A 27,282-nucleotide genomic window follows, 5' to 3' on the forward strand; every position below is an offset into this window, starting at 1 on the left:
AATTGATGAATGGTTGACAACTGGAAAAACATACTTGATTCAGAAAGATGCAACTAAAGGAACAACACCTGAAAACTACAGACCAATAACATGCTTGCCAACAACCTTCAAATTACTCACAGGCATTATTGCAGATAACATGATGGATTATTTGGAAACAAACAACATCTTGCCAGTAGAGCAAAAAGGCAACAAAAGAAGGAGCAGGGGCACAAAAGATCAGCTCCTAATTGATAAAATGATATTAGAAAATTGTAAGAACAGAAAAACGAACTTGAATATGGTCTGGATTGATTACAAAAAGGCATTTGACTCACTGCCACATAATTGGATCATAAAATGCTTAGAAACAACTGGCATTAGCAAAAATATTACATCCTTTACTGAAAAGATGATGAAACAATGGAGAACTGAGTTGGCAGTAGGGAATGAGATCTACAGAATGGTTAATATCAAGCGAGGAATTTTCCAGGGTGATTCACTTTCACCTCTTCTCTTCATCATCGCAATGATCCCACTATCAGTAATCTTAAAAAAAATGAAATTAGGCTACCAAACAGCCAAAGAAGCTGAAAAAAATTCGCATTCACTATATATGGATGATTTGAAACTCTATGGAAAGTCAGAAATAGAAATCCAATCATTGACAAACACAGTCCGAGTATTCAGCACTGATATTTCAATGCAGTTTGGCATGGAAAAATGTGCCATTGTATCCATAAAAAGGGGCAAAATCACTGCATGTGAGGGAATTGAAATGCCCAATGGCCAACTAATTAAATGCAACGAAAATGAAGCCTACAAATACTTAGGCATTCTGCAGTTGGATAATATCAAGCATGGAGAAGTAAAAACTATTATCAGTACACCAACAGAGTTAGGAAAAGTTTGAAATCTAAATTGAATGGTGGAAATACAATCAAGGCCATAAATACCTGGGCAATACCAGTTATAAGATACACAGCTGACATAGTTAACTGGACACAAGCTGATTTGGACCTTTTGGACCGAAAAACCAGGAAACTAATGACAATGCACTACAGTTTACATCCACGTGGTGATACTGATAGACTATACCTGCCACGAAAATCAGGTGGCAGAGGATTACTACAAGTGAAGCAAACAGTTGAAGAAGAAAAACATGGACTGGCTGATTATTTAAAAGAAAGTCAAGAACATCTATTAATCAAAGTAAAGAACAAAAATCTCCTGAAGGCCCAACAGACGAAACACGAATACAGAAAAGATGTGATAAAATCAAGAATGGAGAGTTGGCAGAACAAAGCACTGCATGGCCAATTTCTGGAAAAAATAAAAGATAAAGTGGACAGTGAACAAACTTGGTTATGGTTAACAACAGGTACATTAAAGAAAGAAACAGAGTCACTAATCCTGGCTGCGCAAGAACAAGCTATCCGCACAAATGCCATTAAGGCCAAAATCGAAAAATCCTCTGATGATGCCAAATGCAGACTTTGCAAAGAAGCTGATGAAACTGTTGATCACATCCTCAGCTGCTGTAAAAAAATCGCGCAGACTGATTATAAATTGCGGCACAATTCAGTAGCACAAATGATCCATTGGAATTTGTCCCCCCTCACCCTTTCTCCTATCCCTCTCTTCCTATCTTTCTTCTCTCCTCTGCTTCCCACTCTTCCTCTAATTCACTTGGTGTATTTCAGCTTCTGAGCAAACTCCCTTTTGTGTTGATGGTATTTATAATTCCATTTCAATATACATAAAAAAGAAGAAAATAGCAGTATACATGTACAATCATAATACCTTAAAATCCAACACCCCTCCTCCAACTTAGTAAACTCCGCTCCCTCCCCCCTCCCCCCCAAACCTTCCCCCACCCTGACTTCCCATAATTCAAATAATTTAACAACCGGTTCTCTGCCCTGATGACCAGCTGGGTAGGCGGGGATTCAGTGGTCATGTGACTGGGTGGGCGTGGCCAACTCAACGCCACTCGTGGGCGCTTCACCTTAGCTGTTACAAGGTAACAAGGGTTAACCGGAGAGGCAGAATGTTTCCTTCCTGCCTTCTTTACAGGATTAGCTCTGTAAAGTGTGTGTGGGCATGGGGGAAACAAAAGGAGATTTCTTCCAACAACTGGTTCTCCGAACTGCTTAGAAAGTTAAGAACCGGTTCTCCCGAATAGGTGCGAACTGGCTGAATCCCACCACTGACCTCACCCCCATTCCTAAGAGGTCTGTAAGGGGCGTGCATAAGCGCACCAACATGTCTACCATCCAGGGGTGAGTTCCAGCCGGCACTACTGCCGGTTCGCTCATGGGTGTGAAATTGTAGGCGCTCGTGGGAAATTGTTTGCTCGAGGGCGCGGAATTGTAAAAATTGTTCTGCGCTTGCGCACAGAAGTGAAAAACAAGATGGCGGCACCATATGCACTGCCCGAAGAACCAGTTGGGGGGCGTGGCAGCCCTGGGTCGGTTCCATTGACCCAGGCCGCCAAACCACAACCGGTTCAGTCGAACCGGTCCGAACCGGTAGGAATTCCCTCCCTCACTGCTACTATCCTTGTCCTAATATTTCTTTTTATTCGTAGCCTTTTCATGTATCCAAAATCATTTTTTATACTGAAATTCTTATATCATACATGCTTGACGAAAGAAATAAAATAAAAAGTCGGAATTTCTGCACCCCTCCGACCCGCACAAAAAGACCCCAAAGGGGGAGACTCTCTGCAGCAACACAAGCGTTCATTGCACGTATCCGTCCCGGGGGGCCGTAGTTTGAGGACCCCTGATTTAGTGCAATCTAAAAAAAATGCAAATCCTTTTTCTGCAACGTTTTCTTCGGGACCGCCAAACTAGATGACCTATAAGGTGGTGACCGCTGGACTAGATGACCTATAAGGTCCCTTCTAACTCTGTTAATCAGTCAATTGGAATCGGAGTCCCCCGGTGGCCCATGGGGGTGGGGTTTGGGTGTGGGGTCCCTCTTTGCAGTGTGTGAGGGGAAAGGGGGAATTGCACGCCCGTCCATCTCCCCCCCCTTGGAAAGGCAGGAGTCTCTTTTTGAGTCTGGGGAGAGGGAGGGAAGAGATGGGGGGAGGGAGAAGGATTGCACGCTCCCAACCCCTGGCTTGGAAAGGGGGGAGTCTCTCTGAGTCCGCGGAAAGGGCCAGAGGGAGGAGGAGGTGAGGGGGATTGCATGCCCCTCCCCCCGTTTTAGTAAAAGGGGGAATCTCTCTTTTTCAGGGTCTGGTAGGACAGTGGAAAGAGGAGGGAATTGCACGCCCCCTCACTCCTTGTTAAAAGAGGGGGGTCTCCATTTTTTCCAGTGTCGGGGTGGAGTGGGATTGCACACCCCTTCCCCCCCCTTGGAAAGAGGGTCTCCCTTTTTTCCACACTCCAGGAGGAGAAGTGGAGGGAGTTACCCATCCTTTGCCCGATTGGAAAGGATTTTATTTTTCTCCTCCTTTTGCACAATCCTGGAGAAGGGGAGGGGGATCATCACACACACGTCCCCCCTCACTCACCCTTTGGTAAAGAAGAGTGGGGGGTGTCTTCCTTTTTGAAGAATCCGGGGAGAGGAGGAAGGAAGGGGGGATCGCACGCCCCTCCCCACTTGGAAGTGGGGAGAGATCTCCCTTTTGGCAGTGTCCGAGAAGAGGGGAGGGGGATTGCACGCTTCCTTGCTAAAGGAGGGGGGGTCTCCCTTGCGGCAGAATCCGGGAGGGAGGGTAAGGGGATCGCCCCCTCCCCTCTTGGAAAAGGGGGGGGGAGATTTCTCCTTTGGCAGAGTCCGGGAATAGAGTAGGGGGATTGCACGCCCCCTCGCACCTTGCTCAAAGAGAGGGGGGGGTCTCCCTTTTTGCAGAATCTGGGAAGAGGGGAAGGGAGGGGGATTACACGCCCCCTTGCTAAAGGAGGGGGGTCTCCCTTGCGGCAGAATCCGGGGGGGAGGGTAAGGGGATCGCCCCCTCCCCTCTTTTGGCAGAGTCCGGGAATAGAGTAGGGGGATTGCACGCCCCCTCGCACCTTGCTCAAAGAGAGGGGGGTCTCCCTTTTTGCAGAATCTGGGAAGAGGGGAAGGGAGGGGGATTGCACGCCCCCTTGCTAAAGGAGGGGGGGTCTCCCTTGCGGCAGAATCCGGGGAGGGGAGGGTAAGGGGATCGCCCCCTCCCCTCTTTTGGCAAGAGTCCGGGAATAGAGTAGGGGGATTGCACGCCCCCTCGCACCTTGCTCAAAGAGAGGGGGGGTCTCCCTTTTTGCAGAATCTGGGAAGAGGGGAAGGGAGGGGGATTGCACGCCCCCTTGCTAAAGGAGGGGGGTCTCCCTTGCGGCAGAATCCGGGGGGGGGAGGGTAAGGGGATCGCCCCCTCCCCTCTTTTGGCAAGAGTCCGGGAATAGAGTAGGGGGATTGCACGCCCCCTCGCACCTTGCTCAAAGAGAGGGGGGGGTCTCCCTTTTTGCAGAATCTGGGAAGAGGGGAGGGGAAGGGGATTGCACGCCCCCTGCCCGCTGGGAAAGGAAAAGAAGGGAGAGAGAAGGAGGAGGAGGAGGAAGAGGAGGAGGAGGAGGAAAGCCTCCCGCGGGGAAGAAGCCAGCCGGGCGCGGGCGCGCGCTCCCCCTCTCCCTCCCTCCCTCCTTCGTGGCTGAGCGGGCGCGCGCAGGGGAGGCGGGGCGTGGGGATTCCGGCCGGCCGGCGGCTCGGGGCCGCGCTGCGCGCTCGCGGGCTGCCTGGCTGGCTGGCGCAGGGCTCGGGCTGCGGGTTCGGGTCGGGCTGCCGGCCGTGCGCGGAGGAGCGATGGCCGCGGGCGGCCCCTGCAGCCTGGCGGAGGAGCGCTCCTACCGCCGCTTCCTGGAGGCTTTCCTGGGCGAGTTCCGCGGACCCTTCGAAGCGGCGCCCGTCTCGCCTTCCTCCGCTTCCTCCTGCTCCTCCGCGGGCGGCGGCGGTGGGGAAGGAGAGGCGGCGGCGGCGGCGGCCGGGAGCGAAGCCGGGGAAGGAGAGCCGGCGCCTGGCGGGGACGGAGAAGCCGCCGCGGGCGGGGAAGGAGAGGAGGAGGAAGAGGAGGAAGATGAAGGTGGAGAGGAGGAAGAGGAGGAAGATGCAGCCGCTGCTGGACCGGAGGGCGATGGAGACGAGGGAGAGGAGGAGGAGGAGGGGGAGGAAGGCTCCGGACCGGACGGAGCCAGCCCTCCCGGGGACGCCGAGCCCGAGGAGGCTCCTCCGGCCGAGCCCGCGCCGCCGCCGCCCCTCCTCCTCCGCCGCCTCGCCCGGCCAGCCCCTGCCCGCCGCTGCCTCCGCTGCCCTCGCTGCCCCGGCCGCTCTCGGAGCACATCACGGAGGAGGAGGTGGAAGGCGAGTGCCTGGACCTCTGCGTGCAGCAGCTCTACAAGTAGTGAGTGCCGGCCGGGGATGATGGGTTTTTTTTTCGGGGGGGGGGGGGGGAACCGGGATTCCAGCTCCCAGGCGCCGCTGCTGGCGGGGAGGGGAAGGCGGCTTTCTTGGGAGTGTTGGGAGGAAGCGCCCGATGTCTCCGGGGAAGGAAGGTTGGTTGGGTTCTGGAGGGTTGGACTCCAGGTCCCATGGTCCACAGGAGAGAGCTGTAGCCCCATGATTGAGGAGAGGTGGTTTGGGAGGCTGGGGGAGGGGGGGACTACACTATCTATACTCCTGACTCGGGATGGGTTGTTTGAGAGGGTGGGGGACTACAATACCCATACTCCTGACTCGGGAGAGATGATTTGGAAGGGGGGTTACTACACTATCCATACTCCTGACTCGGGAGAGGTTGTTTAGGAGGGTGGGGGGACTACAACATCCATACTCCTGATTCAGGAGAGGTTGTTTGAGAGGGTGGGGGGACTACACTATCCATACTCCTGACTCGGGAAAGGTTGTTTGAGAGGGTGGGGGGACTACGCTATCCATACTGCCCTGTCTTGGACCTCTGGTTCCTTTTATGTATCGGGAAATGATGGGAGACTACATCACCCATAGTCCCCTATTTGGGATCTCTAGCCCTGCATCTGAGGAGAGGGTGGGGGGACTACATCACCCATACTCCCCAATTTGCAATCTCTAGTCCTGCACATTGGGAGAGGGTGGGGGACTACATCATCCATACTCCCCCATCTCTAGCACTCCCTGTATCTGCTAAAGGTGAGGACTCTACCTCCTATGCTCCACTGCTTGGAAGACCCAGCCCACTGTTGGTGGAGAAGGTTCTCACCAGGATCTAGAGACTACACTACCCATACACCCCCTGTCTTACTCGGGAGGTCTAGCTCAGTCTGGAGAGGACGTTGGACTCCAAATCCCACCCTCCCCTGCGCTTGGGAATCACAGCCCATCCACCGTTGATCCACCGGCAGGATCTCTGGACTACAATATCCATAACACAGACCCCCTCTCTCTGGAGCTGCAGCCCCATCTGAAGAGGCTGCCTTGCAGCTGGGTGGACTCCACCTCCCATTCTCCCCTACCCTCTCTAGAGGGAAGCATAACCCCCCCCCCTCTTGCAAAAGCCAGATAAAATACTTTGGAATAAAAGCTGCATTCTTACACACTTCTTCATTGCAATCACGTTGCCTGCTTTGATCCCCTTCTTCCTTCTGTCTCCAAGATCAAAAGGGTCCCAAAACCTCCGTTTTTCCCTCTTGCCCCTCCTCCCCAATACAAACAGGATGTCCCCCTCCCACATTTATGAATGGGACACCCAACATTATTATTAAAATTGGTTATTTTATCTGGGGGGGGAGGTTCAATTTTGGCTGACCGTTAGGCTGATCAGCACTAAAAAAAAAACAAAAAACAGCCACCAGCTATTCCCCAAGCAGGCACCCTGCAAAAGATGGGAACACCTTAAGGTCTGTGGATGATGGGAATCGGAGTCCCCCGGCCACATAGAGGGGTTTTTTTGGGGGGGGTGAGAAAAAAATGTCTTTTTCTGCCTGGACCCACAGTGGATCCCTTTTCCTTGTCCACTTGGCCTGACAAAGCTGAGCCGAGTCAGTGTGTGTGTGTGTGTGTGTGTGTAAATGTGTGTACAATATGTGTGTGTGTTTATATGTATGAATATATGTATACATCTATATATATAATATGTGTGTGTTTATTTGTATGTAGCATATATGTATGTATATGTATATATCTGTGTATATTTGTGTATATGTGTGTGTATATTTATACACGCAAATATATAGGCACAGTGTGTGTAGGTCTCTAGTTCACAGTGTGTGTGTGTGTGTGTGTGTGTGTGTGTGTGTGTGTGTGTGTATATATATATATATATATATATATATATATATATATATATATATATATATATATATATATATATATATATATATATATATATATATACACACATATGCAAATAAATAGGCATTGTTGGGGTGATAGGCTGATAAACTGCTTAGAGCGAGATGTAAATAGCTTTGTGAAGTGATAGATAAGTCTAAGTGCTATGGGGAAGGAAGGAAGGAAGGAAGGAAAGATGGAAGAGAAGAAGGAGGGAGGGAGGGAGGAAGGATGAGAAGGAAAGATGGAAGAGAAGAAGGAAGGAGGGAGGGAGGGAGGAAGGGAGGAAGGAAGGAAGGAAAGGAAAGATGGAAGAGAAGAAGGAAGGAGGGAGGAAGGAAGGAAAGAAGGAAGGAAGGAAAGGAAAGATGGAAGAGAAGAAGGAAGGAGGGAGGGAGGAAGGAAGGATGAGAAGGAAAGATGGAAGAGAAGAAGGAAGGAGGGAGGGAGGAAGGAAGGAAGGTAGGTAGGAAGATGAATGGAAGGAAGGAAGCCTTTTTAGCTATTTTCATGTTGTGTGTGTGTGTCTTTGTGCACACATTACATGACATTACATGAAAATATGCACATGCAGAATTATCTCGCCCTCAGGCTCAAAGGAGAGCTTTAGCCTCTTCAAATAACAAGAGGACCCCTGAGCATTTGCAAAGTGCAATCTGCCCCCTCTTCCTCTCCACCTCCAGCCCTCTGCTAAAAAGCCCCCTTTGAACACGCAAGGGGAAATCGTTTTGACTCTGGGCAGAAAATATTTCGGCGCCTTTTCAAATGTTCCGCTCCCGCTCGTCCCAGCCGGTTTTTTTTTCACCCTCTGCATTTTCACCTGCATATATAAATCTCAGTCTGGTGTGGGTTTGCATCTTCCCTTCATTGCTGTTGATTCCTTGATTTTCTCCGGTCTATTTTTACTGTGGGGCATCACATACACAAACACAGTCATGGAGGGAAATTAATCGATGCTGCCTGCGGGAGGAAAAACATCCCAGCTAGTTTTAAAGAGAGGCTCTTCCCCGCTGTTCCTCCTTTTGGAACCGAGCCTTGATGTTAATAGGAAAGGATGGCTGGATGTCAGCGATTCTAATCTGGTTACCAAAGCACATTGCATTTTATGTTTAAAAAAAAGATTGCGGAAGTCCTGGAGTTCTCACGTATGGCTAAAATAAATAAATAAAAGGTTCTTATCCATAGTCTTATCTCTGTGAATAATCCCGAGATGAAAGAGGGTTGGATTTTGATATCTCTAATAAGATTTCCCTCCCCTCGTGGCAAAGGCTGACATGAAGTCGAAAGGTTGCTTGCAAAATAAATAAATAGATTAAATGGCCCTATTTTACAAGAGAGGGGAAGGTTTGATTTCAGGAAAAGGTTTTTGGGGGGGGAATATGGGGTTGGAGGGAAACCCAGTTAGCTGGGAGAATGCAGGAAATCCGCCCCCAGGTTGAAATAGATAAATGGCTAGCAAAATAGGCATAAAACAAAAAATAAAATTAAAAAGAGGTACTTTAAAAAAAACGCATAAAAACTTTGATTGACACGGAGAGCTGCCTAACCGATTTAGAGATTTGCAAAGATTCAGTTTGGGTGAACAGTCGATGCCTAGTTTATTTTATTTCTTCATTCCACCGATTTTACAGGGCTGCCCAATTCGGACACACATTTATTTATTTTTTAAATAAGGACTGGAAAGTGGGTGCAAAAGAGCCCGAATGGCTTTATTTCATCCCAGGAAACAGGGACGAATAAAATCTCCCCCCCCCCCAATCCAATGGGGTATTTCTACTCTGGGATCAAAGATCAACTTTCCAACCTGGCTCGACATAATCCAGATTTCCTAATTTCAGTTTTGAAATTAGGGGGGGGGGAGAGAAAAAGCCGGCTAAAATTATGCTAAAATTTCCCACCCGAGTGGGAAATTCCTGCAGGAATGAATTAGGCTCGAGTGGGGAGAGGGGAGGGGGTAGTGGAGGGTCTTCTTAAATGAGTTAATTTGACAGTGAGCAATTTGAGAGGGGCAGGCGGGGAGCCCCCCCACCCCGCAAACTGATGCATAATCCGATCAGCCTTTTAGCTAGCGGTGATGAAATGAGGATTCAAACCAGAGGAATCAGGCCGGTTGTCTAAATGCATTTGCAAGATCGGAGGCGCGGCTGAACTAGAATTCCCCCGTTCCCAGGAGACTCTCTCCTAAACCCTGCAAGGGTGGGAGGGAAGTTTTGCTCCCTGTCGCAGCTGGGTGTAACTAGGTGCCTAAAATTGGCCTGAAAATTTTTGAATTGAGGTTTCGAAGCATCTGGCAGGAGACAGGTGGGTGTTTTTTTCTTGGTGGCTAAACTTAACAGACCTAACCTCCAAATTGGTCACCGATGCTTTGTTTTCATCCTGGCTGGCTGGCTGTGCAACATGGTTGGGAGGAGGTATTTCCCCCCCCCCTCCCTCTTTAAATCTGATCAGAGAGATGAAGGGCTGTTTCGAAAATAGACTCGGCGTGTTGAAAAACCATAAGTGGTCACTGTAATGAAAGATGCTAGAAAGGCTATTCCAGGAGTAAAATAAGATTTTCGGTTGTCCGTTTCGGCTGTGACTTCTCCTTTGGTTCAGGCAGAGGAGCCAGGGTTTAGGAATAATGTTTTTTTTTCCGCCTTCTCGTATTGGCACTTTGGGGGTCTAAGCAAAACGTTTTCCAGATCAGTTCTTCTGCCGCGTCCTGCTTCTCAACCTGGCAGCAGTTTAATTACCCGACCTGCCATAATCAGAACAGAAGGAGTTTTTAGTTAAAACGATTTGGTTTTTTAAATTACTGTGAGAATCTTCCTTGCTTTAAGGGGAATCGGCTAAGGATATAGCTATCTTTTGGGGGAAGGAAGGATTTGGAAAAATGAGAAGAGGCCGCAGAGAGAGAGAGAGAGAGAGAGAGATGATAGATAGATAGATAGTTTCCATAGATAGATAGATAGATAGATAGATAGATAGATAGATAGATAGATAGATAGATAGATGATAGATAGATGGATGGATAGATAGATAGATAGATAGATAGATAGATAGATAGATAGATAGATAGACAGACAGACAGACAAATAGATATAGATTAGGTAGGCAATATATTATGATAGATGAGACATAGAGAGAGAGAGAGATACAGATAGATATAGATTAGATAGGCAATAGTTAGATAATGATAGATGAGACATAGATAGATATGATATAGATAGATAGATATGATAGATAGATATGATAGATAGATAGATATACAGATAAATATAGATTAGATAGGCAATATTTAGATAATGATAGATGAGACATAGATAGATAGATAGATAGATAGATAGATAGATAGATAGATGATAGATAGATAGATGATAGATATGATATGATAGATAGATAGATATACAAATAAATATAGATTAGATAGGCAATGATTAGATAATGATAGATGAGACATAGATAGATATGATAGAGAGATACAGATAGATATAGATTAGATAGGAAATAGATAATGATAGTAGATAGATAGATAGATAGATAGATAGATAGATAGATAGATAGATAGATAGATAGATATGATAGAGAGAGATATACAGATAGATATAGATTAGATAGAAAATAGTTAGATAATAATAGATGAGACTTAGATAGAAGATAGAGAGAGAGAGACAGAGACAGAGACAGATAAATATAGATTAGATAGGAAATAGATAATGATAGATGAGACATAGATATGAGAGAGAGAGGGAGAGAGAGAGAGAGAGAGAGAGAGAAACACACCTGTCAAATGTATTTGTCTCTTTAAAAAAGGAGATCGGAAGTGTGAAATTCAACAGACAGCTAGTTTTATTCCTAAACTAGACAAGCCATGATCTGTTGGGTCATCCCTCCCTCCCCCCCCGATACAGGCTGTCCTTTACTTACGACCACAATTGAGGCCAAAGTCGCTACTGCCAAGTGAGACAAAATTCATTCAATGCTCTATTTTATAACCTTCCTTGACATAGCCGTTTAAGGGAATCCCTGCTGTTGTCCAGTTAGTAACTCGGTCGTTAAGTGAATCCAGCTTCCCCATTGGTTTTGCTTGTCAGAAGGTTGCAGTAAAAACATCCTATGACCGATTGTGGTTGTAAGCCAAGGACTGCCTGTATCGCACTAGTCCTCATTGTACTTGACTCAACTGGATGCCATTGTTTTGAATCTTCCCGAGAGCATGAAGAAAACTCCTTCTCCTGACAAAAACCCCTTTTGTTATTTTATGGTGAATTCTGCTCATTCTCATCCAGCAAAGTCTTTCAAGGGAGGATTCACAGTCACAGACCTCATCTGGCTTGGAGAGAAGCCAGGACGATCTCTGCAAAACTTGGCAAGAAGTTTCAGAGAATCACCAACTAATGGTCTCCTGCAAACTCCACTCCCCTTTCGCTCCTCTTTTATTTCCTCTGGGAGGGGCCATTCACGTCCACCTACGGCCTTTCTCCCAAGTCGACCCCTGTTCTTTAGCTGCTCTTGCGCACACTGGGAACAGGCTCCAGCTGTTCTTCTGCCTCACTGATGTCTGACTCCGAAGGCAGCTGATAACTGTCGGACAGCCCTGGCCCCCTCTCTGCCTCCAACACAGAGCCTTCCCCAGACTCCAGGACTGGCCCAGGTTCCTCCCCAACCCTCCTCACTGCCCGAATCTGCTGGGCTGGCCACTAGCGGGCCACAACAGCCATATGAACCGTTGTTGAGATGGGTTTTCTCCGTTCCTGTTAATTGTCCTCACTTCGACTTTTCCCTGGAAGCTTCCCCTTGAAAATTAGAGCCGTGCTGAGGGGAATTTGCGGTGGAAGGCCTGATTCGCAGTGATAAAATAAATCTCTGCAGACAACTGCCTACTGCCACAAAGGATAATTGAGGGGTGATGTGAGAAATTGCTTTTAAAGCTAGAGAGTCGGCCTATGGAGGCATAGAATCTCTCCTCAGCAGTTTCAGTGCCGTTATCCAAAAGGCACTTGTTATGTGTCTTAACATTTTGGGAAATCCACCGTGATAAATGCAAGCTTCTCTTCTGGGGCTTCCAAAGAAATGTCAAACAGCTCCCAAATAGTGAAGAGTTCCTTTTATGGATCAGTAATTGATTAAATACAGAGCCAGTTCGATCTAACGGGAAAAGTGTTGATTTACAGGCTGGGAGAATCTGAGTTCTACTTTAACCTTGGGTGACCTTGGGCCAATCACCAGGAGACGGTGAGTTCTAGTCCCACCTTAGGCATGTAGCCTATGACTGGGTAACTTTGGGCCAATGACCAGGGGACTGTGAGTTCTAGTCCCGCCTTAGGCACGAAAGCCAGTTGGGTAACTTTGGGCCAATGACCAGGAGACTGTGAGTTCTAGTCCTGCCTTAGGCATGAAAAAGTGGGTGACCTTGGGCCAATAACTAGAAGAAGGTGAGTTCTAGTCCCACCTTAGGCATGAAAAAGTGGGTGACCTTGGGCCAATCACCAGGAGACTGTGAGTTCTAGTCCCACCTTAGGCATGTAGCCTATGACTGGGTAACTTTGGGCCAATAACCAGGAGACTGTGAGTTCTAGTCCCGCCTTAGGCACGAAAGCCGGTTGGGTAACTGGGCCAATAACTAGGAGAAGGTGAGTTCTAGTCCCACCTTAGACATGAAAGGTGACTGGATGACTTTGAGCCAGTCACCGGGAGAGGGTGAGTTCTAATCCTGCCTTAGGCACAAAAGGCTGGGTGACCATGGGCCAATCACCAGAAGATTGTGAATTCTAGTCTCTCCTATAGGCATGAAAGCCACCTGGGTAATTTCGGACTAATCACCAGGAGCCACTGAATTCTAGCCCCACCTTAGGCATCAAACCTATGACTGGGTAACTTTGGGCCAATCACTAGGAGACTGTGAGTTCTAGTCCCACCTTTGGCACAGAAGCCAGCTGGGTGACTTTGGAGCCAATCACCAGGAGACAGTGAGTTCTAGTCCTGCCTTGAGCACAAAGCCAGCTGTGCCAGCCCCTCTATCTCAGCCTTAGGAAGGAAACAATGGCAAAGCTCTTCTGAAAATATTTCCTAAGAAAACTGCAGGAATTCCCCAGGACTTGGATTGACTTGATATATCGTAACACCAACAATCAATTAAATAGGAAGAGGAAGTTTCGCTTGGTCCAAACAAAAGGTTTTGTTCTTAGATTTTCTCCAACTTTGACTGCTAAGACCAGCCTTATCTTGCAACCTCATCAAATAGAAAAACATTTCCCAGGGTTAAGATGTGGAATGCGTACCTTGGCTTACCTTCATTTATTCATTTGTACAGTAGAACCTCTGGTCACAACTGTAATTCGTTCCATAACTTAGTTTGCAGCCTGATTTGGTCGTGACCCGAACTTAATTTTGGGAAATTGGCGCTTACAAAAAAAAAAAAATGGCACCAAAGGGGAAATTGGCTGTGAAAAAAAAAAGTGCATTTTTTGGTTGGAACCCAATTTAGTCATGGTAAGAAGCGTGTAAATAAGTAAATAAGTAAGTAAGTAAGTAAGGGTTTAAGTAAGAAGTTGTGGTAAGAATTTAGACAGCATCCTAAAAAGCAGAGACATCTCCCTGCCAACAAAAGGGCGTCTAGTCAAGACTATGATTTTCCCAGTTGCAATGGATGGCTGTGAAGGTTGGACCATAAAGAAGGCTGAGCGCCAAAGAATGGAGGCCTTTGAACTCTGGTGCTGGAGAAGACTCCTGCATTGAGTCCCTTGGACTGCAAGGCCATCCAACCGGTCAGTCCTAGAGATTCCTCCTGGGGAGGAATGCAATGGCAAATCTAGAGAGCATCCTAAAAAGCAGAGACATCTCCCTGCCAACAAAAGTGTGCATAGTCAAGGCTGTGTTTTTCCAAGTTGCAATGGGTGGATGTGAAAGCTGGACCATAAGGAAGGCTGAGGGCCAAAGAATGGAGGCCTTTGAACTCCGGTGCTGGAGAAGACTCCTGCATTGAGTCCCTTGGACTGCAAGGCCATCCAACCGGTCAGTCCTACAGGAGATCCACCCTGACTGCTCTTGAGAAGGCCAGATCCTGAAGAGGAAACTCAAAGGCTTTGGCCACCTAAGGAGAAGGAAGGACTCCCTGGAGAAGAGGCTCATGCTGGGAACGATGGAGGGCAAAAGAAGAAGAAGGGGATGGCAGAGAAGGAGGTGGCTGGAGGGAGACACCGAATCAGTTGGTGTGAGCTTCAGTGGACTCCAGAGGATGGCAGAGGACAGGAGGGCCTGGAGGAACGTGGTCCATGGGGTTGCGATGGTCGGACACGCCTTCGCAACTAACAACAAGAAGAAGCATTTGTGACCAGAGGTTCTACTGTATCTGGCCTTTATTATTTTTTACAAATAACTCAAGGCAGCGAACAGATCTAACACACGTTCCTCCTATTTTCCCCAGAACAACAGTCCTGTGAGGTGGGCTGGGCTGAGAGCGTGGGAGTCACCCATTCAGCTTTCATGGCTACCGTGGGACTAAGACTCACAGTCTTCTAGCAATTGGCCCAAAGTCACCTAGCTCATCTTCATTCCTAGCACAGAACTAGAACTCACAGCTTCCTGGTGATTGGCCCAAGGTCACCCAGTCAGCTTTCATGTCTAAAGTGGGACTAGAACTGAGTGTCCCCTTTGGATTGGCCCAAAATCACCCAGCCCATTTTCATGCGTAAGGCAGGACTAGAACTCACTGTCTCCTGGTGATTGGCCCAAAATCACCCAGCCCATTTTCATGCCTAAGGCAGGACTAGAACTCACAATCTCCTGGTGAATGGCCCAAAACCACCCAGCCCATTTTCATGCCTAAGGCAGGACTAGAACTCACAGTCCCCTGGTGATTGGCCCAAAATCACCCAGCCCATTTTCATGTCTAAGGCAGGACTAGAACTCACAGTCTCCTGGTGATTGGCTCGAAGTCGCCCAGCTGGTTTTCATTCCTAGAGCAGAACTAGAACTCACTGCTTCCTGGTGATTGACTCAAAGCCACCCAGCTGGCTTTTGTGGCCTAAGGCAGGACTAGAACTCACCGTCTCCCGTTTTCGAGCCTGGTGCCTTAACCACGAGGCCAATCCGGTTCGTTCCATACCTTTGCCGAACGATGCCTGTCGGTAAATGAATTTTTTTCCAGACGGCTCTCCCTTTTCCCTGTTGATTATCCACATCCCGTTAATGCCATCAAATTGGGGGAAATTTCCTACGACGGGAGGGCTCCCTTGGTAACCAATTGAACTGAATTGAATGATTGCTGGATGATCCTCCTTTAACAGATGGATAAATGAGAAGAGAGAAGAGGAGGTGGGGCGGTGTGTGTGTGTGTGTGGGGGGAGGATCGAACGGGTTACTGGAGCGCATGATTTCGGACGCTTTTGTTCAAGGCGAAAAGAAGGCCTTGAGCGAAAGAAAACAGCCCCAAGACTCGGAGGAATGCCGTGGGATTTGGCACGGAGCGCCCACCGTGTCCCCAAATGTCTTGCCAGCGTTTGGAAGCCGACGGGAAAACCTTTCAGCGCTGTAAACAGGAAGAGGGGGCTTGTTCAGAAATAAAGAGGTGATCAACGGGGCCTTTCTTTCTTTCTTTGCTCTCTAAAACAAGCCTCTTGTTGCCAAAGAAGGCCGCGAGGGAAAAGGAGAAGATGGACTGTCCCGCGAAAGGAGGACTTTTAAGGACGATGGTCCTCGGGTCTGGCTCAAAAGCCAAGCCAAAAATCCTTCCTCATTGGAAGCTTCCCAAGAAGGTCCGCAAAGGTGCTTTTTTCTGGAGGCAACTGGGCTTCCTTGTGTTTTTTTCCTCTTTTAAAGACCTTTCACTCCTTCTCATCGAAGCTTCTTCGGATCTGATTGGATGGTGGGGAAGGGAAGGATTGACACTCCTCGCAGGCAGCTGGTCATTTTTTTTGTCAGGGTTCCAAATAGCATCCATAATTAAATCAGAGTCCAAGGCAAAGTATTGCTCAAAGTTCCAATTGATGAAGAGAGCCATGTTGGCGCATCTGGGGAAACCCGAATCTGAAAGCTTCCCGGTTTTCCCCTTCTAGTTGAAAGTCCAAGATCTTGCCCCCCACACCCACAACTCCATCCCATGGTCCAATCTCCCACTGCCGTGCTGGCAGCTTTCATCCCTCCAGTTCCGGTCAGGTGGAGAGGTGCAAAGACAAAAGATGACCTTGGCTTTCGAGAAAGAATGTTGTTATGGCTACCTCTCATCTAACTCCATACAATCCCCACCTCCCATTTTCCCACAATAGAAAAAGGCATAGTAGAATAATAGAAAGTGTGGCAGGCCAGAAATCCAAGAGGAATATGGCAGCAGGCCTAACATTGCATTCTTTTAGAGGGTCGTTGAGGCCACTTGGAGGTCCATCTGTGATCTCAGGGTCACCTTGAGTAATGCTCCTGGTTCCTGTAGTCTCAATTTTCCCTACTGGAATGGATTTCTATGACCTGTAGCAGTAGCAATAGCAATAGCAGCTAGACTTATATACCGCTTCATAGGGCTTTCAGCCCTCTCTAAGCGGTTTACAGAGTCAGCATATCGCCCCCAACAACAATCCGGGTCCTCATTTTACCCACCTCGGAAGGATGGAAGGCTGAGTTAACCTTGAGCCGGTGAGATTTGAACAGCCGAACTGCAGAACTGCAGTCGGCTGAAGTAGCCTGCAGTGCTGCATTTAACCACTGCGCCACCTCGTCTCTGGCCTGGAGGACTGAGAATCTCTACCGACTTCTAGTTGCACAATTTGGGATGAACACCCTCTGAATGGTGTGGGAGTAGGGGTGGATTTCCAGTGGGAAAAATAAAATTATAGCCAGGAAGTTCGATCCTGATCGTCCCAAGGTTGACTCAGCCTCCCGTCCTTCCGAGGTCGGTAAAACGAGGGCCCAGATTGTTGGGGGCAAGAGGCTGATTCTGTGAACCGCTTAGAGAGGACTGTAAAGCGCTATAAAGCAGTATATAAGTCTTGAGTGCTATTGCAGGCTAACTCTGCCCACTGCCAGCAGTTTGATCCTGACCAGCTCAAGGTTGACTCAGCCTTCCATTCTTCCGAGGTTGGTAAAATGAGGACCCAGATTGTTAGGGGCAAGAGGCTGACTCTAAACAGCTCAGAGAGGGCTGTAAAACACTGTGAAGTAGCATGTAAGCCTAAACCAACCTCATTACCATCTTCATAATCCCAGGCAGGGTAGAGTGAGGGCACCTGTATAGAACTAGCGGAGTGTTTTAATAGCCGGATGCCCTTCCTGTCGCCAGTATATAAGTCTAAATGGTACTGCTAAATCCTGGTCCAGTTGAAGAAAATGGTTGGGGGAAGCCCAGTTTTGTCTGGTGGTTATGGTGCTGGTTTCAAAACGAGGTTGAGAGTTCTAGTCTCACCTTAGGCATGAAACCCATTAGGCCAATCACTAGGAGATGGTGAGTTCTAGTTTTAGCTTGGGCATGAAAGCTCACTGGGTGACTTTAGGCCAATCACTAGGAGATGGTGAGTTCTAGTCTTACCTTGGGCATGAAAGCTCACTGGGTGACATTAGGCCAATCACTAGGAGATGGTGAGTTCTAGTCTTACCTTGGGCATGAAAGCTCACTGGGTGACTTTAGGCCAATCACTAGGAGATGGTGAGTTCTAGTCTTACCTTGGGCATGAAAGCTCACTGGGTGACTTTAGGCCAATCACTAGGAGATGGTGAGTTCTAGTCTTACCTTGGGCATGAAAGCTCACTGGGTGACTTTAGGCCAATCACCAGGAGATGGTGAGTTCTAGTCTTACCTTGGGCATGAAAGCCCATTGGGTGACTTTAGGCCAATCACCAGGAGATGGTGAGTTCTAGTCTTACCTTGGGCATAAAAGCTCACTGGGTGACTTTAGGCCAATCACCAGGAGATGGTGAGTTCTAGTCTTACGTTGGGCATAAAAGATCACTGGGTGACTTTAGGCCAATCACCAGGAGATGGTGAGTTCTAGTCTTACCTTGGGCATAAAAGCTCACTGGGTGACTTTAGGCCAATCACCAGGAGATGGTGAGTTCTAGTCTTAGCTTGGGCATGAAAGCTCACTGGGTGACTTTAGGCCAATCACTAGGAGATGGTGAGTTCTAGTCTTACCTTGGGCATGAAAGCCCACTGGGTGACTTTAGGAGATGGTGAGTTCTAGTTCCACCATAGGCATGAAAACGCCCTGGCGGAATTTAGGCCAAGCACCAGGAGATGGTGAATTCTAGACTCACCTTAGACATGAAAGCCCCATTGGCTGACTTTAGGCCAATCACCAGGAGGCAGTGAATTCTAGTCCTGCCTTAGGCATGAAAGCCAGCTGGGTGACTTTGGTCCAAATTATTGCCTGTTTACCCCCAAATATATAGTCCAGTCTCAAGGTAGAGTTGAAAGAGTGTTTTATCATGAAAAGCAAAAGAATATTCAGGAAAGAACCGGAAAAATGCAGATTATTTTTTTAAAGCCAGCTAAAATGAGACATTAATTCAGAAAATAGCTTATGGACATCTGCTTCATGTAAAAAATGTATCTTTGAAAGAGTCAGAAGAAAGAAAAAAGGAATCGGGAAGAAATTTATTCGGGAAAGCTGGGCCTACTCCATTCTCTGCTTCCATCAGGAGACAGTGAGTTCTAGTCCAACCTTAGGTATGAAAGTGGATGGGTAACTTTGAGCCTAATCCCCAGGAGATGGTGAGTTCTAGTGCCACCATAGGCATGAAAACCCACTGGGTGACTTTTGGCCAATCACCAGGCGATGGTAAATTCTAGTCTCATCTTAGACATGAAAGCCCATTGGCTGACATTAGGCCAATCACCAGGAGGCAGTGAATTCTAGTCCTGCCTTAGACATGAAAGCCCATTGGCTGACATTAGGCCAATCACCAGGAGGCAGTGAATTCTAGTCCTGCCTTAGACATGAAAGCCCATTGGCTGACATTAGGCCAATCACCAGGAGGCAGTGAATTCTAGTCCCGCCTTAGGCATGAAAGCCCATTGGCTGACATTAGGCCAATCACCAGGAGGCAGTGAATTCTAGTCCCGCCTTAGGCATGAAAGCCCATTGGCTGACATTAGGCCAATCACCAGGAGGCAGTGAATTCTAGTCCCGCCTTAGGCATGAAAGCCCATTGGCTGACATTAGGCCAATCACCAGGAGGCAGTGAATTCTAGTCCCGCCTTAGGCATGAAAGCCCATTGGCTGACATTAGGCCAATCACCAGGAGGCAGTGAATTCTAGTCCCGCCTTAGGCATGAAAGCCCATTGGCTGACATTAGGCCAATCACCAGGAGGCAGTGAATTCTAGTCCCGCCTTAGGCATGAAAGCCCATTGGCTGACATTAGGCCAATCACCAGGAGTCAGTGAATTCTAGTCCTGCCTTAGGCATGAAAGCCCATTGGCTGACATTAGGCCAATCACCAGGAGGCAGTGAATTCTAGTCCCGCCTTAGACATGAAAGCTCACTGGGTGACTTTAGACCAATCACTAGGACAGTGTTTCTCAACCTTGGCAACTTGAAGATGTCCGGACTTCAACTCCCAGAATTCCCCAGCCAGCGAATGCTGGCTGGGGAATTCTGGGAGTTGAAGTCCGGACATCTTCAAGTTGTCAAGGTTGAAAAACACTGCGGAGATGGTGAGTTCTAGTCTTATCTTAGGCATGAAAGCCAGCTGGGTGACTTTAGTCCAAATTACTGCCTATTTACCCCCAAATATATCGTCCAGGCCAGAGGTCAACAAGCTTTCAGACCTCATGGACCATTAAATTCATAATTTTAAATCCCGCAGACCACTAATATGATCTGCCTCATGACTGGGTGGGTGGGGTGCCTAGGTGGTCATGTGACTGGGTGGGCGTGGCCAACTCGATGTCACTCACATCGAGGGGGAACCTCGCTGGCCTCTACTCGCCCCTCCCCTCCCAGCCCCTCCTCGCCTCCCCGCCCGGGCTCCTTAGGGCCCCAAGAGGAAGCAGTTGCTGGAGTTAAGCAAGCACCATGAGAAAGAGTTGGCACAACAGCTGGCTCAGTTCAAACTGGATCTGACCGAGAAGGAGGCTCAGCAGAAGCACCTCACTGAGGACTACCAGCATAGGCTGTCCAAGCAGAGGAAAGTCGTACGGGAGTGCAAGGCCAGGTGCTGGCACCTGGAGCCTCAGCGGGCTGAGAAAGTCGGCCAGTTCCAGGCCAAGATGCGGTCCCACTGGAACGAGGCCCTCCGGCTCTTCGCCACCAGCGGTGCTTCCCTCCAGCCTTCGCCCAAAGCCCCCCACCAGGAGGCAGAAGCAGACCCCAAGTTGGAATTTCTGCCCCCCTCCGACCCACACAAAAAGACCCCGAAGGGGGAGACTCTCTGCAGCAACACAAGCATTCATTGTATGTATCCAGCCCAGGGGCCGTAGTTTGAGGACCCCTGATTTAGTGCTGATGAAAGAAATGTCCTTCTGGATTCAGCTCCGTGGGGAAAAAGACACTGGAGACATGGAGGCTGCTTGGAAAGATGCTTTAATGGTGGACAGGACCACTTGGCTTGAGCCCTGAACAGAAAAGGTGATCAAATGCTTCAATGTTGGTGGAGAAGAAGAGAAGGGCTGAGGGAGGGGCTTGCTAGGCTTTTTATACCCTGTTCAGTCCCACCTCTCTGTTTCCTGTTCCTGTGTAGGAAATGTATTCTGATTGGTTGTCAGACTCCCATGGGGGCCATGCAGGGGCAACTCTCTAGGCTGTGTTTTGAATCCAGGTTTGGTTGAGTTCTCAGATGCCATGTGGTCAGTTGGGGCCAATATTATCATGCTTTAATCCCATTCCCCCCCTGGAGCTGAAGTGGAGAACTCTTTGTTATGTAAAGGGACTAGCTTGGCCTTCTTAATGGCCCATTGGCAAAGTGAGGATGGGCAGGAAGCTACAGGCAGCTATTTTGTCTTTTAAAACATGCAGAGAAATATTCTGCCTTTTCAATATTTCCTAGGATATTTCATTTTTCCTCGGCGAGGGATGGGTGATAACTTCCTACAGTGCAATACAAAAAAATGCAAATAATTTTTTTGTGGACCACCAAAATTTTATCGCGGACCACCAGTTGGTGACCGCTGTTCCGGGCTCAAGGTAGAATGTAGAGTTTTTTCCCCACCCGCTAGCTAGCCCGTTTGAACTTCTCTGCATTTGCAAATTAGGAAGGCATAAAAATCACTTTAAAGCTCTAATAGTAACAGTATTTTATCTGTAGCAAATTAGATTTTATCCTGATTAGGGCTGTTTCCTTTCATTTGGGATGCACAATGCCAAAAGCACCAATTAGCACTTTGAAGAGACATTCTGAGTGCGAAAGTAACGCTGACAAGGACGTTTGGGGGGGAAGAAAGAGAAAAATTTTGTTTATCTCATGTTACTTTTTTCTTCTTCTTTTACAATGGCCAGGCAGTCATTAGGAATGTTATTAACAAATCTAATTAGGTGATGTAGAAAGTCATTAGGAGTAAAGCATTATTATTTCTTGCACACTGTTCGTTTTGGAGAGTTGCACGCTTGGCGGTTTGTTCGAGGGCGTGTTGAGGTGGCCGTATGTGTCTACAAGTGTTTTTTCCATGCTTGGTGAGAACATCTCGTATTTATAGCTCGAGGTTGAACTGTGAGGTCCTTGGTGCTCTCTGAGCTTGGTGGTTTTCTTGCAGACGTTTCAGGACCCAACTAGGCAGCATCATCAGTGCTAGAAGGGAGTGGGGTTTGTGGAGTGAAGGAGAAGGAGGAGGAGGAGGAGGGGGGGGGGAGACTGTGGGGTTCTTGGTGCTCTCTGAGCTTGGTGGCTTTCTTGCAGACGTTTCAGGACCCAACTAGGTAGCATCATCAAAGTTAGAGGGAGGGGGGTTTGTGGAGGAGGGAGGGGGAGGGAAAGCATGGGGTTCTTGGTGCTCTTTGAGGTTGGTGGTTTTCTTGCAGATGTTTCATTGTATTCTATCCTCTGTTTTCTATTGTATTGTATTGTATTCTAATCCATTCCATTATTTATTCTATTCTTATTTTTATTCTATTCTTATTCTATTCCATTCCATCCCATTATCCATTCCATTCTTATTTTTATTCTATTCTATGCTAATTTCTATTCTATACTATTCTATTCTATTCCATTCCATTCTCTTTTAGTCTTATTTTTATTCTATTCCTATTCTTATTCCATTCCATTATCTATTCTATTCTTATTTTTATTCTATTCTATGCTAATTTCTATTCTGTACTATTCTATTCCATTCTCTATTCTAGTCTTATTTTTATTCTATCCCTATTCTTATTCCATTCCATTATCTATTCTATTCTTATTTTTATTCCATTCTATGCTAATTTCTATTCTATACTATTCTACCCTATTCCATTCCATTCTCTATTCTATTCTTATTTTTATTCTATTTTTATTCTTATTCTCTTCTATGCTATTCTATTATATTCTTATTCTAATTTCTATACTATTCTATTCCATTCTATTCTCTATTCTATTCTTATTTTTATTCTATTTTTATTCTATTCTATTCTATTCTTATTCTGTTTTATTCTATTCTTATTCTGTTCTATTCTATTCTATTCTATTCTGTTCTATTCTTACGGCCTTCTAACCATGAAATATATTCTACGCAGCTTCGAGCCAAAGTCTGTTTCTAAATCATGAGTGATTGTGATGAATTCCTCACCAGTGCTTGCCACACATTTCTCAGAGAAATAGTTTCTTTTTTTCCTTAACCAGCAAATTTTATTACGGAAGAGATAAATCTCTTAGGGAGATCTGAGCTTTTGTGTAACGCTGCTGTTAAGCTGGGGGATTCCTACAGCACAAAAGCAAGGTTTTTTTGTGTGTATTGTTGCGGTTCACAGATGCTATTCAGAGATACACAGTAGTCCTCAACTTACAACAGTTCGTTTAATGACCAATTAAAGTTACAACGGCACTGAAAAGAGTGACCTATGGCTGTTTCTCACAGTGACAATCTTTGCAGGATCCCCGCGATCACGTAATCAAAATTTGGACGCTTGGCAACCCGACTCATATTTATGACGGTTGCAGTGTCTCGGAGTCACAAGACTCCCTTTTGTGATCTTCTGACCATCAACATCAATGGGGGGGAAACCAGATTCACTTAACAACCAGGTTCCTTACCTTATCAACTGCAGTGTGCCAAGCCTGCAGCCATCTTTGCTTTTGGGTCTTTAGCTGCCACACTTTCTATTCTTCTACTGTGCATTTTCTATTGTGGGAAAATGGGAGCTGGGGAGTGTATGGAGTTAGATGATATGCAGCCATAACAACATTTCTTTCTAGAAAGCCAAGGTCATCCTTTGTCTTTGCATCTCTGCATCTGACCGGAACTGGATGGGAGGAAGCTGCCAGCATGGCAGTGGAAGATTGGACCATGAGATGGGCTTGTGGGTGTGGGGGAAAGATCTTGAACTTTCAACTGGGTGGGGAAAACTGGGAAGCTTTCACATTTGGGTTTCCCCAGATGTGCCAACGTGGCTCCCTTAATAAATTGGAACTTTGAGGAATACTTTGCCTCGGACTCTGATTTAATTATGGATGATATTTGGAAGCCTGACACAGTGATTCACTTAACAATGGTGGCAAGGAAAGTCGTAAAATGGGGCAAAACCTAGCAAAGAAATTTTGGGGAGTGTTGTGGTCATAAATCGAGGACTGCCTGTATAGTCCCTGAATCAGATCATTGCACTGACTAAAAGCTTTTACAGAGCCCGATCCACCAAAAACGTCCTCTAATCTCTTTGATCAACAACCACACCAGTAAGCGTTACGACAACTTGGGGCAGACTGCATTCAAAATTGTGCAAAATTGTTTCCCCCCCCCCCCCAAGTGGTGTTTGATTGAATAAGGCAGTTCTCCACTTACGACCGTTCATTTAGTGAACGCTCCAAGTTACGACAGAGCCGTGACTTAAGTGACTTATGAACGATATTCACACTTACGACCGTCGTAGCTTCCCCATGATCAAAATTGAGATGCTTGGCAACTGACTCATAGTTATGACGGTTGCAGCGTCCTGGGGTTACGTGATCCCCTTTTGCGATCCCCTTCTGACAAGCCAAGTCCATGGGGAGGCTACTTAACAACCTTGTTACGAACTTAACAGCTGCAGTGATTCACTTAACAACAGTGGCAAGAAAGGTCCTGAAATGGGACGAAACTCCCTTAACAAACGCCTCGCTTTGCAGCAGAAAGGCTGGGCTCCATTGTGGTCGTAAGTCGAGGACTACTCGTATTCCTAGATTATGTGGCAGGTTGCTGGGGTGGGGCTGTTCTTATCAAGACATAATTAAAGCTGCTCCTTGTTAGGTGTCATCATTAACGAGTCGATTTGATTCATTGCTGCAATTAATCTGGGAACGTTTTTTTAATTGTAATTTATAGCTTTTTCTTTCACAGACCAAACGGAAAGTTTTTTTTCCGAGGGTAACTGAAAGAACATTATTCCTAATAAGTCTTTTAAATTCCTCTCTCTCTCTCTCTCTCTCCTGTCACCTTTCCCTCTCCTATTTCTCTCCTTCTCTCTCTTCTCTTTCCTCAATCTCTTCTCTTTCTTTTTCGCTCTTTCCTTCTCTCTTTTTCCTCTCACCTTCTCCTCTCTCTCTTCTCTTTCCCTTTCTTTCTCTCTCCTTTGTCTCACCTTCTCTTTCCTCTTTCTCTTTCCTCAATCTCTCTTTCTCTCTTTCCTTCTCTCTCTTTCTCTTCTCACCTTCTCCTCTCTCCTTTCACCCCTCTCTCTCCTTTTTCTCTCCTTCTCTCTCTTCTCTTTCTCTTTCGCTCTTTCCTTCTCTCTTTTTCCTCTCGCCTTCTCTCTCTTCTCTTTCCCTTTCTTTCTCTCTCCTTTGTCTCACCTTCTCTCTTTCCTCTTTCTCTTTCCTCAATCTCTCTTTCTCTCTTTCCTTCTCTCTTTCTCTTCTCACCTTCTCCTCTCTCCTCTCTTTCTCTTTCTCTCTCTCCTTTTTCTCTTCTCTCTCCTCTTTCCTCAATTTCTCTTTCTCCTCTCTCATTCCTCTTTCTCTTTCTCTCACCAATTCCTTTCTCTCTCTCTTTTTCTTTCCTTCTCTCTCTTTCTCCTCTCTTCTTCTCTCTTTCTCTCTCTCCTTTTTCGCTCCTTTCTTTCCTCAATCTCTCTCTCCTCTCTTTCTCTTTCTTTCCCTCTCTCCTCTCACCTTCTCCTCTCTCTCCTCTCTTTCTCTGCCTTCCCCGTCTTTCTCTTTCTCTCTCTTTTCTCCCTCCTCTCCCTCTCTTCTTTCTATCTCTCTTTCTGTCTCTCCCCTCATCTTCTCCTCTCTCTCTCTTCTCCCTTTCTCAACACAACACTGCCCATTCTTTTCTCTTCTCTTTGTCTGTCAGTCTGTCTCTCTCTCTCTCTTACACACACACACACACACACACGGCCTCCCAATACATAAATACGACACGAGCCTTAGATTAAATTCCAATTTAACTCAGGGTTTTCTTTCATTGTATAGATAGTCCTCTACTTATGACGGAGCCTGGAATTTCCATCATGTGTCACTGCGGTTGTAAGTTGGGAGACCACACAAACACGATTAGCTGACCATTTTTTACGATGGTCATAAAGTGTGTCCCTGCACATGTACGCTGAATTACATCGTCATTAAGTGACTCACGTGGCTGTTAAGTTGAATCCATTCCTCTGAATGGGTGGATCATAAATTTAAGCACCCACCCAAAGGCCGTGATTTTATGACATATTTTTTCCCCAGCAGTTATTAAGCAAACATGATAGTTATAAAGCAAACTCACCGTCGTAAGTCAAGTACAATGGTAGTTAAGCAAACCCATTTCCCACCGTGGGTGTTTTCTACGAAAATCGGAAGTAAGCTGTGATTTCATCCCCCCAAAAAACCACATTTTTATCTTGATTACATGACCTTGGGATGCTGCGAAGAGAAATACATGTGGTTGAATTGACTTACAACCACAACCGAGCCCCTCATATCCGTTGTTAAGCAAGGCAATTCTTCTTTGTCCCATTTTGTGACCTTTTTTTGCTGCTGTTAAGTGAATCAAATGGTTGAACCATAAATCTGGCTCCCCCACTTACTTTGTTTGTTGGAAGGTTGCAAAAGGTGAGATGATATGATCCCAGGACATCTTCAACAGTAAAAAAAAATCACTTTAATAGCAATAGCAATAGCAGTTAGACTTATATACCGCTTCATAGGGCTTTCAGCCCTCTCTAAGCGGTATACAGAGTCAGCATATTGCCCCCAACAACAATCCGGGTCCTCATTTTACCCACCTCGGAAGGATGGAAGGCTGAGTCAACCCTGAGCCGGTGAGATTTGAACCGCTGAACTGCAGATAACAGTCAGCTGAAGTAGGCTGCAGTACTGCACCCTAACCACTGCGCCACCTCGGCACTTTAAACATGAGCCAGCCATGCGGGGCAGAAGTCAAACAAGCGAATACAGTCCTGGGTTATATAAACAGAGAAGCAAAATCAGGGGAAGGATTAGTACTCAGGCCACATCTGGTATACTGTGTCCAGTTTTGGTCAACACATTACAAAAAAAGAACAACTAAGAGGATTAAAGGCCTGGAGATAAAAACATCCGAAGAACGGTTGCAGGATTTGAGTATTGGAATCAAGATCCCATGAAGTGTTGATACCACTTTATAAGGCCTTGGTGAGGCCACACTTGGAATACGGCATCCAATTTTGGTCGCCACGATGTAGAAAAGATGTGGAGACTCTTGAAAGAGTGCAGAGAAGAGCAACAAAGAGGATTAGGGGACTGGAGGCTAAAACATAGGAAGAACGGTTGCAGGAACTGGGTATGTCTAGTTTAATGGAAAGAAGGACCAGGGGATACATGATAGCAGTCTTCCAATATCTCAGGGGTTGCCCCAAAGACGAGGGAGTCAAGCTATTCTCCAAAGGGTAGGACAAGAAGCAACGGGTGGAAACTAATCAAGGAGAGAAGCAACCTGAAATTAAGGAGAAACTTCCCAACAGTGAGAAAAATTAAC

The 27,282-nt window shown here is 46.8% G+C and overlaps 1 protein-coding gene across 1 annotated transcript in view; it reads left to right on the forward strand.

Moving 5' to 3' along the window:
* The first annotated feature begins 5,213 nt into the window (after nt 1-5,213).
* PPM1E (protein phosphatase, Mg2+/Mn2+ dependent 1E) overlaps nt 5,214-27,282 on the forward strand; it is a 119,036-nt gene continuing 96,967 nt past the window's right edge. The window contains exon 1 of the mRNA XM_087717081.1: nt 5,214-5,371. The gene's annotated coding sequence lies outside the window, so the exon portion shown is untranslated. The remainder of the gene's footprint in view (nt 5,372-27,282) is intronic.

Source organism: Thamnophis sirtalis, unplaced genomic scaffold, assembly GCF_051295495.1.
Source record: "Thamnophis sirtalis isolate CommonGarterSnake01/CBP01778 unplaced genomic scaffold, rThaSir2_p1.2 scaffold_6, whole genome shotgun sequence".
Taxonomy (NCBI): Eukaryota; Metazoa; Chordata; class Lepidosauria; order Squamata; family Natricidae; genus Thamnophis; species Thamnophis sirtalis.